The 13,643-nt window shown below is 38.8% G+C and overlaps 2 long non-coding RNA genes across 2 annotated transcripts in view; both read left to right on the forward strand.

Annotated features, from left to right (window-relative positions):
- The first annotated feature begins 2,359 nt into the window (after nucleotides 1–2,359).
- LOC115425251 (uncharacterized) lies at nucleotides 2,360–4,404 on the forward strand. Its single transcript, XR_003936216.1, has 3 exons — nucleotides 2,360–2,420; nucleotides 3,535–3,612; nucleotides 4,362–4,404. It is a non-coding gene; the product is annotated as an uncharacterized LOC115425251 (long non-coding RNA).
- An 8,883-nt stretch (nucleotides 4,405–13,287) lies between these two features.
- Nucleotides 13,288–13,643, forward strand: part of LOC115425247 (uncharacterized) — a 554-nt gene continuing 198 nt past the window's right edge. Inside the window, exons 1-3 of the long non-coding RNA XR_003936212.1 lie at nucleotides 13,288–13,318; nucleotides 13,441–13,512; nucleotides 13,634–13,643. The exon at nucleotides 13,634–13,643 is cut by the window's right edge and continues 198 nt beyond it. This is a non-coding gene — a long non-coding RNA (uncharacterized LOC115425247). The remainder of the gene's footprint in view (nucleotides 13,319–13,440; nucleotides 13,513–13,633) is intronic.

Consider the following 13,643-nt stretch of genomic DNA (forward strand, 5'->3'; position numbering starts at 1 on the left):
ATCTTTAATTTGGCTTAATTGATTTAAGATTTGTTTGATTACTCAATTTGGTTCAACACTTTTCAATAAAGATAATTTTGTAAAGTTAACATGATGTTGTCTCCCCCTTTCTTTGTTGTGACCTCTTGAGCCAGGTCATGACACCCAGTAACTGGAGTGTGTGTTTGTGTTAACTTGTCCTCATATTGTTGGGTAGTAATTACTGTACAGTGGTAACACTAGAGTCTGGCATAGTGAGCCCAGGTCTTCGTGTGGATTATGTACATTAATTTAATTACCACCGAGGATCTATGGTACAGACTATTTACTGTAATATGTTGTTTCAGATATCACATTCAGAGGTCCCGACTCGACCCCCTGCAGATCCAGAGATGAGTGAGGGAGCCACATCCTCCTTCCAACAGGTGACTACACATTTATTGTGTCTACTTTGAATGAGTTTATACCTCAGTATGGTTTGGTGCATACATTAAATGGCCTTTTACTGCATTAAAACACTCAGTTTGTTTGAAATGACCCCACTATCAATGTTACTGGTACAGGTTTGTGATTATAGTTGCATTTTTTAAAATGGCCATATCATTTGTTGCACTTCATGGTCTGAAACATAGGAATTTATCTGTACTCTTTAGAAAAATGTGTGTTTTATGTCTTTTTTCCAATGTTTTTGTGCACTTCAGCTCCTACTGATTAGTTTATACAACTGGCTGTCTAGGGAAGTAGATCCCCTTACATCAGTGTGGTGATTAGAGCTCACATTGACAAGATCAGGAGAATATGGAAGTCAGGAACAAGGACTCTCCATGTGTTCAGTCGTCATGTCCTCATATTGGTTTAGACTGAGAGACCTGAATGTGTTTCAGATGACGTCCTCATATGTTCTGACCCAGTGTGATGACTGTCAGGTGGTAGGTCAGCCTGTCCAGCTGGTGACTGAGTTTGAGCTCATTGGTAATGCTGCACACCGGGCCCAGGTGTGCAGCTACTATTTAAGTTCCTCTAGTCACATTCATTTGCTTGCTGACTCTCCCTGACCTGATCCCTTCCCAGGTAGTCACAGTTTTGTTGGGTTATGTTTGATTGAGTTAATTCATTTCTTTCTCTGCAATTTACAACACTTTCACACACACTATTCCACTCATGCACATCCTACACCACTGATTGAACTGACTTTCACACTTCATCTAATTGGATCTTTAATTTGGCTTAATTGATTTAAGATTTGTTTGATTACTCAATTTGGTTCAACACTTTTCAATAAAGATAATTTTGTAAAGTTAACATGGTGTTGTCTCCCCCTTTCTTTGTTGTGACCTCTTGAGCCAGGTCATGACACCCAGTAACTGGAGTGTGTGTTTGTGTTAACTTGTCCTCATATTGTTGGGTAGTAATTACTGTACAGTGGTAACACTAGAGTCTGGCATAGTGAGCCCAGGTCTTCGTGTGGATTATGTACATTAATTTAATTACCACCGAGGATCTATGGTACAGACTATTTACTGTAATATGTTGTTTCAGATATCACATTCAGAGGTCCCGACTCGACCCCCTGCAGACCCAGAAATGAGTGAGGGAGCCACATCCTCCTTCCAACAGGTGACTACACATTTATTGTGTCTACTTTGAATGAGTTTATACCTCAGTATGGTTTGGTGCATACATTAAATGGCCTTTTACTGCATTAAAACACTCAGTTTGTTTGAAATGACCCCACTATCAATGTTACTGGTACAGGTTTGTGATTATAGTTGCATTTTTTTAAATGTCTGTAGCATTTGTTGCACTTTATGGTCTGAAACATAGGAATTTATCTGTACTCTTTAAAAAATCTGTGTTTTATGTCTTTTTTCAAATGTTTTTGTGCACTTCAGCTCCTACTGATTAGTTTACACAACTGGCTGTCTAGGGAAGTAGATCCCCTTACATCAGTGTGGTGATTAGAGCTCACATTGACAAGATCAGGAGAATATGGAAGTCAGGAACAAGGACTCTCCATGTGTTCAGTCGTCATGTCCTCATATTGTTTTAGACTGAGAGACTTGAATGTGTTTCACATGACGTCCTCATATGTTCTGAGCCAACAACTGGATTGTGTTTGTGTTAACTCTTTAGACTGTTAGAGACCTGAATGTGTTTCAGATGACGTCCTCATATGTTCTGACCCAGTAACTGGAGTGTGTTTGTGTTAACTTGTCCTCATATTGTTGGGTAGTAATTACTGTACAGTGGTAACACTAGAGTCTGGCATAGTGAGCCCAGGTCTTCGTGTGGATTATGTTCATTAATTTAATTACCATCGAGGATCTATGGTGCAGACTATTCACTGTAATATGATGTTTCAGATATCACATTCAGAGATCCCGACTCGACCCCCTGCAGACCCAGAGATGAGTGAGGGAGCCACATCCTCCTTCCAACAGGTGACTACACATTTATTGTGTCTACTTTGAATGAGTTTATACCTCAGTATGGTTTGGTGCATACATTAAATGGCCTTTTACTGCATTAAAACACTCAGTTTGTTTGAAATGACCCCACTATCAATGTTACTGGTACAGGTTTGTGATTATAGTTGCATTTTTTAAAATGGCCATATCATTTGTTGCACTTTATGGTCTGAAACATAGGAATTTATCTATACTCTTTAAAAAAATGTGTGTTTTATGTCTTTTTTCCGACGTTTTTGTGCACTTCAGCTCCTACTGATTAGTTTATACTACTGGCTGTCTATGGAAGTAGATCCCCTTACATCAGTGTGGTGATTAGAGCTCACATTGACAAGATCAGGAGAATATGGAAGTCAGGAACAAGGACTCTCCATGTGTTCAGTCGTCATGTCCTCATATTGGTTTAGACTGAGAGACCTGAATGTGTTTCAGATGACGTCCTCATATGTTCTGACCCAGTGTGATGACTGTCAGGTGGTAGGTCAGCCTGTCCAGCTGGTGACTGAGTTTGAGCTCATTGGTAATGCTGCACACCGGGCCCAGGTGTGCAGATACTATTTAAGTTCCTCTAGTCACATTCATTTGCTTGCTGACTCTCCCTGACCTGATCCCTTCCCAGGTAGTCACAGTTTTGTTGGGTTATGTTTGATTGAGTTAATTCATTTCTTTCTCTGCAATTTACAACACTTTCACACACACTATTCCACTCATGCACATCCTACACCACTGATTGAACTGACTTTCACACTTCATCTAATTGGATCTTTAATTTGGCTTAATTGATTTAAGATTTGTTTGATTACTCAATTTGGTTCAACACTTTTCAATAAAGATAATTTTGTAAAGTTAACATGATGTTGTCTCCCCCTTTCTTTGTTGTGACCTCTTGAGCCAGGTCATGACACCCAGTAACTGGAGTGTGTGTTTGTGTTAACTTGTCCTCATATTGTTGGGTAGTAATTACTGTACAGTGGTAACACTAGAGTCTGGCATAGTGAGCCCAGGTCTTCGTGTGGATTATGTACATTAATTTAATTACCACCGAGGATCTATGGTACAGACTATTTACTGTAATATGTTGTTTCAGATATCACATTCAGAGGTCCCGACTCGACCCCCTGCAGACCCAGAGATGAGTGAGGGAGCCACATCCTCCTTCCAACAGGTGACTACACATTTATTGTGTCAACTTTAAATGAGTTTATACCTCAGTATGGTTTGGTGCATACATTAAATGGCCTTTTACTGCATTAAAACACTCAGTTTGTTTGAAATGACCCCACTATCAATGTTACTGGTACAGGTTTGTGATTATAGTTGCATTTTTTAAAATGGCCATATCATTTGTTGCACTTTATGGTCTGAAACATAGGAATTTATCTATACTCTTTAAAAAAATGGGTTTTTTATGTCTTTTTTCCGACGTTTTTGTGCACTTCAGCTCCTACTGATTAGTTTATACAACTGGCTGTCTATGGAAGTAGATCCCCTTACATCAGTGTGGTGATTAGAGCTCACATTGACAAGATCAGGAGAATATGGAAGTCAGGAACAAGGACTCTCCATGTGTTCAGTCGTCATGTCCTCATATTGTTTTAGACTGAGAGACCTGAATGTGTTTCAGATGACGTCCTCATATGTTCTGAGCCAACAACTGGATTGTGTTTGTCTTAACTCTTTAGACTGTTACAGACCTGAATGTGTTTCAGATGACGTCCTCATATGTTCTGACCCAGTAACTGGAGTGTGTGTTTGTGTTAACTTGTCCTCATATTGTTGGGTAGTAATTACTGTACAGTGGTAACACTAGAGTCTGGCATAGTGAGCCCAGGTCTTCGTGTGGATTATGTACATTAATTTAATTACCACCGAGGATCTATGGTACAGACTATTCACTGTAATATGTTGTTTCAGATATCACATTCAGAGGTCCCGACTCGACCCCCTGCAGACCCAGAAATGAGTGAGGGAGCCACATCCTCCTTCCAACAGGTGACTACACATTTATTGTGTCTACTTTGAATGAGTTTATACCTCAGTATGGTTTGGTGCATACATTAAATGGCCTTTTACTGCATTAAAACACTCAGTTTGTTTGAAATGACCCCACTATCAATGTTACTGGTACAGGTTTTGATTATAGTTGCATTTTTTAAAATGGCCATATCATTTGTTGCACTTCATGGTCTGAAACATAGGAATTTATCTGTACTCTTTAGAAAAATGTGTGTTTTATGTCTTTTTTCCAGTGTTTTTGTGCACTTCAGCTCCTACTGATTAGTTTATACAACTGGCTGTCTATGGAAGTAGATCCCCTTACATCAGTGTGGTGATTAGAGCTCACATTGACAAGATCAGGAGAATATGGAAGTCAGGAACAAGGACTCTCCATGTGTTCAGTCGTCATGTCCTCATATTGTTTTAGACTGAGAGACTTGAATGTGTTTCAGATGACGTCCTCATATGTTCTGAGCCAACAACTGGATTGTGTTTGTGTTAACTCTTATGACTGTTAGAGACCTGAATACGTTTCAGATGACGTCCTCATATGTTCTGACCCAGTAACTGGAGTGTGTGTTTGTGTTAACTTGTCCTCATATTGTTGGGTAGTAATTACTGTACAGTGGTAACACTAGAGTCTGGCATAGTGAGCCCAGGTCTTCGTGTGGATTATGTACATTAATTTAATTACCACCGAGGATCTATGGTACAGACTATTCACTGTAATATGTTGTTTCAGATATCACATTCAGAGGTCCCGACTCGACCCCCTGCAGACCCAGAAATGAGTGAGGGAGCCACATCCTCCTTCCAACAGGTGACTACACATTTATTGTGTCTACTTTGAATGAGTTTATACCTCAGTATGGTTTGGTGCATACATTAAATGGCCTTTTACTGCATTAAAACACTCAGTTTGTTTGAAATGACCCCACTATCAATGTTACTGGTACAGGTTTTTGATTATAGTTGCATTTTTTAAAATGGCCATATCATTTGTTGCACTTCATGGTCTGAAACATAGGAATTTATCTGTACTCTTTAGAAAAATGTGTGTTTTATGTCTTTTTTCCAGTGTTTTTGTGCACTTCAGCTCCTACTGATTAGTTTATACAACTGGCTGTCTATGGAAGTAGATCCCCTTACATCAGTGTGGTGATTAGAGCTCACATTGACAAGATCAGGAGAATATGGAAGTCAGGAACAAGGACTCTCCATGTGTTCAGTCGTCATGTCCTCATATTGTTTTAGACTGAGAGACTTGAATGTGTTTCAGATGACGTCCTCATATGTTCTGAGCCAACAACTGGATTGTGTTTGTGTTAACTCTTATGACTGTTAGAGACCTGAATACGTTTCAGATGACGTCCTCATATGTTCTGACCCAGTAACTGGAGTGTGTGTTTGTGTTAACTTGTCCTCATATTGTTGGGTAGTAATTACTGTACAGTGGTAACACTAGAGTCTGGCATAGTGAGCCCAGGTCTTCGTGTGGATTATGTACATTAATTTAATTACCACCGAGGATCTATGGTACAGACTATTCACTGTAATATGTTGTTTCAGATATCACATTCAGAGGTCCCGACTCGACCCCCTGCAGACCCAGAAATGAGTGAGGGAGCCACATCCTCCTTCCAACAGGTGACTACACATTTATTGTGTCTACTTTGAATGAGTTTATACCTCAGTATGGTTTGGTGCATACATTAAATGGCCTTTTACTGCATTAAAACACTCAGTTTGTTTGAAATGACCCCACTATCAATGTTACTGGTACAGGTTTGTGATTATAGTTGCATTTTTTAAAATGGCCATATCATTTGTTGCACTTTATGGTCTGAAACATAGGAATTTATCTGTACTCTTTAGAAAAATGTGTATTTTATGTCTGTTTGCCAGTTTCTTTGTGCACTTCAGCTCCTACTGATTAGTTTATACAACTGGCTGTCTAGGAAGTAGATCCCCTTACATCAGTGTGGTGATTAGAGCTCACATTGACAAGATCAGGAGAATATGGAAGTCAGGAACAAGGACTCTCCATGTGTTCAGTCGTCATGTCCTCATATTGTTTTAGACTGAGAGACCTGAATGTGTTTCAGATGACGTCCTCATATGTTCTGACCCAGTAACTGGAGTGTGTGTTTGTGTTAACTTGTCCTCATATTGTTGGGTAGTAATTACTGTACAGTGGTAACACTAGAGTCTGGCATAGTGAGCCCAGGTCTTCGTGTGGATTATGTACATTAATTTAATTACCACCGAGGATCTATGGTACAGACTATTCACTGTAATATGTTGTTTCAGATATCACATTCAGAGGTCCCAACTCGACCCCCTGCAGACCCAGAGATGAGTGAGGGAGCCACATCCTCCTTCCAACAGGTGACTACACATTTAATAAAACTCTTTCATGAATTAATATCTTTGTGCCCTTCATGCAAATTCATCACTGTCACTCACTTCAGCAGAAGTGGTTGTGATTGTCACGGTGTGTGGTGTCATTACTCTGTAATTATAAACAAATACTTCTCTGTCATTTTATTTAAGGCCACCCAGTCTATGACAATTGTCTACAAGGGACCCACTGATTTCCAGGTGAGACAGCTTACCCCTTCTACTTAATTGAAATAGTTTGTGTTCTTTGAATATTTACTCTGTGAGGAAATGCAGTTCAATTTCAAGCATCTCAATATCTCATTCCTTATTTGGACAGACCAGAGCAAGCTGCCGTCTGCAAAATTTAAAGCGTCATCATTCCCAGTGTGAGGAACGTTATGATAGGGCCAAGAAAATGATATATGAGCGCGAGAAGCAGATGACTTCGAGTCTGGTCACTAGAATAAATAATTCTGTGAGTATAAAAATCCTAGCAAACACCAAAAATTTGTTTTGTATATGCAAATATGCAAATCAATCATTTTTAAGCTATTTATTTTTGCAGTTATGCAAATGCATAGGTTTATCAGTGTAGTTGAATTTCATGGCCTCCTCATTGAAAGACACGTAAGACAACATTGGAAAAGGGTTTCTCTTCAAATATTTATTAGAATTTCATGCAGTAAGTCAGTCATAATAACACAAAACTTGATACTCAGCATTGCACACTGAAAAGTAGGGCTGCACGATATTGGAATAATCTGATATTGCAAGTTTTTTTTTAACTCTGTGATATGTATTGCAACATGAAAAACTACTCAGGAGGATATAATAGCTGAGTGGTGCCGACGTAAATGGTCAAACAAATTAGTTGTATTTCCTTTCGTTTTGTCGACAGGTGGAAGGCACTATCAACACAGAACACATGTTTCAGTATCAAACTTCATTTAGTTGAAATAATTCCAGATAACTGACGGTGCTTTTCTTTTTGGCACCAAGTTTTCTTTTTTAGTGATTTTCTGTTTGTTGCTCATTTTTCAATGTTGTTACCAGCGACTCAGACAAAACTGATTAAGAATGATTGTGATTGGTGGATTGCTGTGCGCAGTGTGTGTCAGGTACCCAGATTGAAGTTAGATGAAAACATGTTGAGTTCATTTGCCTCCTGCATCACAGGACCTGCGATGTGACTACTGTGCACACGTACATTGTGATGTTGATGCTCAAATGATATATTGTGCAGCTCTACTGAAAAGTGTTGTGATTTAGGTATAAATGTTTTGTAGTAATGTGTCATAGCTAGGTATGTGAGTCAAAATTTATCCGAAGTATTGACAGTCATCAAATAAAAAAAACTAAAGTTCTATTTAACAAAGTCAAATTTTTGTTTCAATTTTATGTTTTCAGTGACTCATTACTTTCAAGTTGAGTTGCGTTAAACTCAGTGTGATAGTATTTGAAAAGGAATGATGCCCCAACTATTGATGAATGTTAAGATGGGTTTTTTTGTGTTTTCCTTTAGATCTCTGCTGGTGAATCTTCTGATCATACAGATTATGACGACAAAGATTATGTTCCAGACTCAACTGACAGTTCCTCAGATGCAAGTCTTGGCGGTGTAGAACTGACAATGAATGAAGAAACTCTGGATCGGCAAGAAGTGTTGAAGAAACACCAAGAAGTGTTGAAGAACAAGCAAATAAGCACAGATGTAGCATATGGTGGGGAGCTCGCCAGTACAGAGGGACCTACAAGTCTTAGTTCTTCACTGAAGAGCAGTCTTAGCACATCAGTGATAGGTTGCAGTGCCAGTTCATCACCCAACAAAAGATACAATTTAACATTAAAGTTTCACCATTGCCAAATCCAACAAAACAAAGCAAGTACAACAAGAAGCAGTATTGTCTGTTTTGCAAAAAGGCCATCTCTAAATTAGCCAGACACCTCGAATCTGCCCACGGTAACCAGCCTGAGGTTGCACAGGCTTTCAGTTACGACAAAGGATCCCGTCCACGAAGAGATTTGTTACGATCTCTGAAGAAGAAGGGAAACTTTTCACATAATGCCACTGTGGCAAGCAGTGGTGAAGGAGAAATGGTTGCTTGTCGAAGACCCACTAAAATAAAATCTTCTGATACCTACCGTCATTGCAAGTTTTGTCAAGGTCTTTATGCAAAAGATTGCCTTTGGAGACATGTGAGAAACTGTCCAGCACGGTCTTTTGAGGGTGAGGGCCCTGCTGGACAAAAACGTATTAAACTGGACTTACCAAAACCTGCTGAAGTTCAGGAAGCTGTTTGGAAGATTGCCTGTGAAATGAACCAGGATGAGATAGCTTCAGTTGTAAGAAGTGAAAGAGACATTCTTCGCCTTGGTGAGTCACTGTACAATGGCAGGAAACCACATGAGAAAAGAAATGATTACATCCGTCAAAAAATGAGAGAGATGGCAAGATTATTAATTACAGCCCGAGCTATTACACCTTTGAAGACCACAGAAGACCTTGTTATGCCCAAGAACTTCCCCCATGTGATACAAGCAGTAAGAGCTGTTGCTGGTTATGAGTTGGAAAGCAACTCATATAAAATTCCATCCTTGGCATTGAAGTTGGGGCACAGTTTGGCCAAAATCGCAGGCATTGTGCAGTGCAATGCAATCATTGTAGATCGCCATGCTGTTGCAGAGTCAGCAAAGCAATTTGCCACTCTGTATGAAAAAAAGTGGGCAGAGTCCATTTCAGCTGCTGCACTAGGTACACTTCATCAAGCCAAATGGAATAAACCACAGGTTTTACCATTTACACAGGATGTGTCACTACTGCACAAGTTTCTTGCTACTGAGTCTGCTAAGTGCATGAAGGACTTGGAGGAAGACCCAAACAGCAAAAACTTTGGAAGTCTTGCGAAAGTGACTTTGACACAGGTAGTTCTATTTAACAGAAAAAGACAAGGGGAAGTCTCAAAAATGGAGCTTCAAGCTTTTACATCCCGAAGTCGTTCAGAACTTAATCCTGACATTATGACGTGCCTTAATGAGTTCGAAAGGAGGCTTGCAAAGCACTTCGACAGAGTTGAGATTCGTGGTAAAAGGTCAAGAATGGTACCTGTGCTTCTCACACCGGACATGATCACTTCAATGGACTTCCTTGTGAAATACAGGAATCAGTGTCAAGTCCACACAGAAAATGTGTACTTGTTTGCACGCCCAGGTGTCCTTTCCCATTACAGAGGATCAGACTGCTTTCGCATATATGCCAACAAATGTGGTGCCGAGTACCCAGAGGCACTCACATCAACTAGACTACGCAAACAAGTTGCCACATTGTCCACAGTTCTAAACCTGAAAGAAAATGAAATGGATCAACTTGCCACTTTCCTTGGACACGACATTCGTGTCCACCGAGAATTCTACAGGCTTCCAGAGAGTACCCTGCAGCTTGCAAAAGTTAGCAAACTGTTGCTAGCAATGGAAGCAGGAAAACTATCTGACCTGCAGGGGAAAGGGCTGGACGACATTGAGATCAATCCTGATGGTAAAGTTTCGTCTGAAACATAGCTAAAGCTTCAAATATATCTGCATGTTAAGCCTATAAGATAATTTATTTTGACTGTTTTTTTACCCAACAAGATGAAATAGCATCGAGTGATGACGATGATTCCAGTGAAGAAACCATCGCTGATCTACATCAACACCAAGGTATCCTGACTAGCTCAGTATGTGGCAATATCTTTAAGATAAAAGACTGGATACAGTCAACAGATTCCTTTTATTTGCGTTATATGGGCTTAGAGCACAACAGGAACCAAGTATGAATTAGGAAAGTGCTTGGAATAAGGCTAAACTGGAGGGACCTACTTAGGTAAAATAGTGACCAAAACTAGAAAAGCACTCAGAGAGCGCAGACCTCCACCAAGACAGATCAGTCCCCTGATCTGTTGAAATCTGTTGAAAAGTTAATCATTTGTTCCTTGTGCCAGTATAAACATTTCCTGAAAATTTCATCAAAATCCGTCCATAACTTTTTGAGTTATCTTGCTAATAGACAAACAAACAGAAAAATTCAGATGAAAACATAACCTCCACCGTTCCATAGCAGAGGTAATAAAGTTCCTGATAGACTACTTACCATGTGCCTATGTCATCACAGAACACAGAACTCAAAATAGTGGGTTGAGGCAGACCTATCATGATCTGTGTTAAGAGAGTGAATCTTTGAGGCATATTCTGGGAGATTGTAATAGTTGTTTTATTACCCCACACCCCGAAGGGGAGGCAAGGGGTATTGCTTTTGGTTCGGTTTGTTTGTTTGGTTCTTTGTTAGGTCACACTTTAGCAGCAAAACTATTGGTTGAATTTATACCAAATTGGTTTTGTAGATTGCTAGTGACCCAGAATAGATCTCATTACATTTTGGGAAAAGTAGGTCAAAGTTCAAATTTTTTATGAATTTTTAAAGTATTTTTTTTCTTCTCCCATTTAGAATTTCAAATGTCTATAAAAACATCAATTTTGTTTCAATTTACTTCAAACTTGGTACATATAGAGATTGATATGCTGACATCAGCACACACGTAGTCACAATGACATCAGCTGGATCAATGCCAAAATAAGCTACAGTAGATACAGTCAGCAACAACGTCACAGCTGGGGGCGGGGAAACCCAAGGGGGAAAATGGTCCTTTCTCCCCCATTCGCTGTAATGTAAAAATGTGGAATTTAAACTTGTTTTGCCAACGCTAACAAGTTGTCATGACACACTTTGAGTCACTATTGCTTTCTGTTAAGGATTGATATATTAAAAAATTAAATCCACTGAGGTTGGATTGTTGTCCATACATTTTAAAAGACTGGGCCAATGATCTGACTCAGTGGAATGAAGTGTCATTTCCAGACATCTTCTACTACTTAATCCAGTCACCTAGTAAAGGACTATATCACGTTTGCTACAGATATGATCAATTAAAGTTTTTATAATTTCAGGACCTGACATTAAATAGAAAAATTAATGTTAAGTAATGTTGTGTTTGGACCAATATGATGTGAGGTTCTTGTAGTTTTGCACAGAAACAGGCAATAGAAATGTCCTTCAGAGGGACAGATTGGATTTTATGCTTGGAGTACATTTCAGTGCTAGCGCTTCTTTTTTCTTTTTTTCTTTCTTTTTTTTTTACATATACTGTACTCAATAAAAAAACTTTAATCAGTACTTCTACCAGACTTTTGTACAGAAATATCTGTACTTCTGCTTAGGTACTGAATGTGTACTTCTGCACATCTTGCGAGGAAATCTACACAAATTAAAAATGTTGCAATGTTTTATTTTTTTGTCTCCTTTCTGTCCCTACCTGTCCCACTTTTATAGACTTTCTCAGAAATAGTTAAATTATTGATTCCAAGACAGATCCCTCTTCTGAAGCCATATATCGATCTTGTCCAACTATCTAAACCTCCAGATGCTGAACTCAGTCCCATTTGAGTTCCATCAAAGCTCTGATGCAGTTGGGTCCACTTCTGTGTCATTCATGCATATAATAGTGAAATAGTGCCTTTAATCTGTATTCACCTCTATAGAATAACCAAACATGACATTTGACCTGAACTCATTTGAATATCATAGTGGAAAATACAGTCAAATTAGATTGGTTTCAAATCTAAAAGAACATTTTTGTCCCCCTCGGAGATTCTGTTGGTTTAAATATGTTAAACACTATATTTATCCATCAAATATATCAGCTATAGAATCTATGAGGGGGGACAGATGTTCAATTTGAAGGACAACTAAGAAGGTTTAACACTGATCCATTCGATGTAGAAGAGAATGAAACATCCAACTGATCACGTAAACATGTCTGATTTACAGCACCAATAAGGACAATATTTATATCTGTGTAAATATTGTTATGTAGTCATGTTGTCATTGTTTATACTATTAATGCACACTTGTTATATTTATGAAATATGAGAGTATAGTTTTGTTTCGTATAAAATGTAACATGTCTTTTTTTGTTCCCATACATGGTCTGATTTCTTAGTATTACAGACATTATCAGGAAAAAGGATCAATTTTGGAGATACGTGATATTGGTGTTTTGCTTCAGCAACTGAGTAGTGTATCACTGAACATGGTCCAAAATGATTTTCTAGACACAATTATGCACTTTACTGAGCCAGACACACCTATTTTAAAATAAATCCAAAGTGGGCAAAACAGATAGGAGACCAGAACATGTCCTTTATAGTCAGATCGTTGTAAAATATTTTTATCTCATGTAGGATCACGTAATGCCTGACACTGAAGTTGCTTAAAAGGCAAACAAAAAATAAACTAACCTATTGCAGTAATGGTCATATTTTATTGTTACTTTTTATAGCCTCAAGAAGTGAGACTTCTAGGGACCCAAGCCATGCCCCTGACTCAACCACCCTTGACAACATGGAAGGCACTTCTGACTCAACCACACTGAACATCAGCAGCACTCAACCAAGACATGGTAAAATATGACATCCAAAGGAAAAATACTGTGATTAAAAAATGCAAGTTTATTTAACTCAGGTATGGCAATATATGAATGCACGCCTTTACCATAATACATTTTCTTATCCATTCTTATAGATTCCCAGCAGGACACAGCACTTAAAGAAGGTGCATCCCAAGATTCTTTAAAAAGGTCCAAAGGAAAGCAAGGTTGAAGCCCATTTAGCATTCAAATGAAATATATCATCTTCTGTTCTATCCTGAATTTTTCATATTGGTAGAACCATTGTTCCATTATTGAAAGATTTTCTTTTGTTTCCATTTGCGACAGCTGGGAAGGC

Source organism: Sphaeramia orbicularis, chromosome 9, assembly GCF_902148855.1.
Source record: "Sphaeramia orbicularis chromosome 9, fSphaOr1.1, whole genome shotgun sequence".
NCBI lineage: Eukaryota > Metazoa > Chordata > Actinopteri > Kurtiformes > Apogonidae > Sphaeramia > Sphaeramia orbicularis.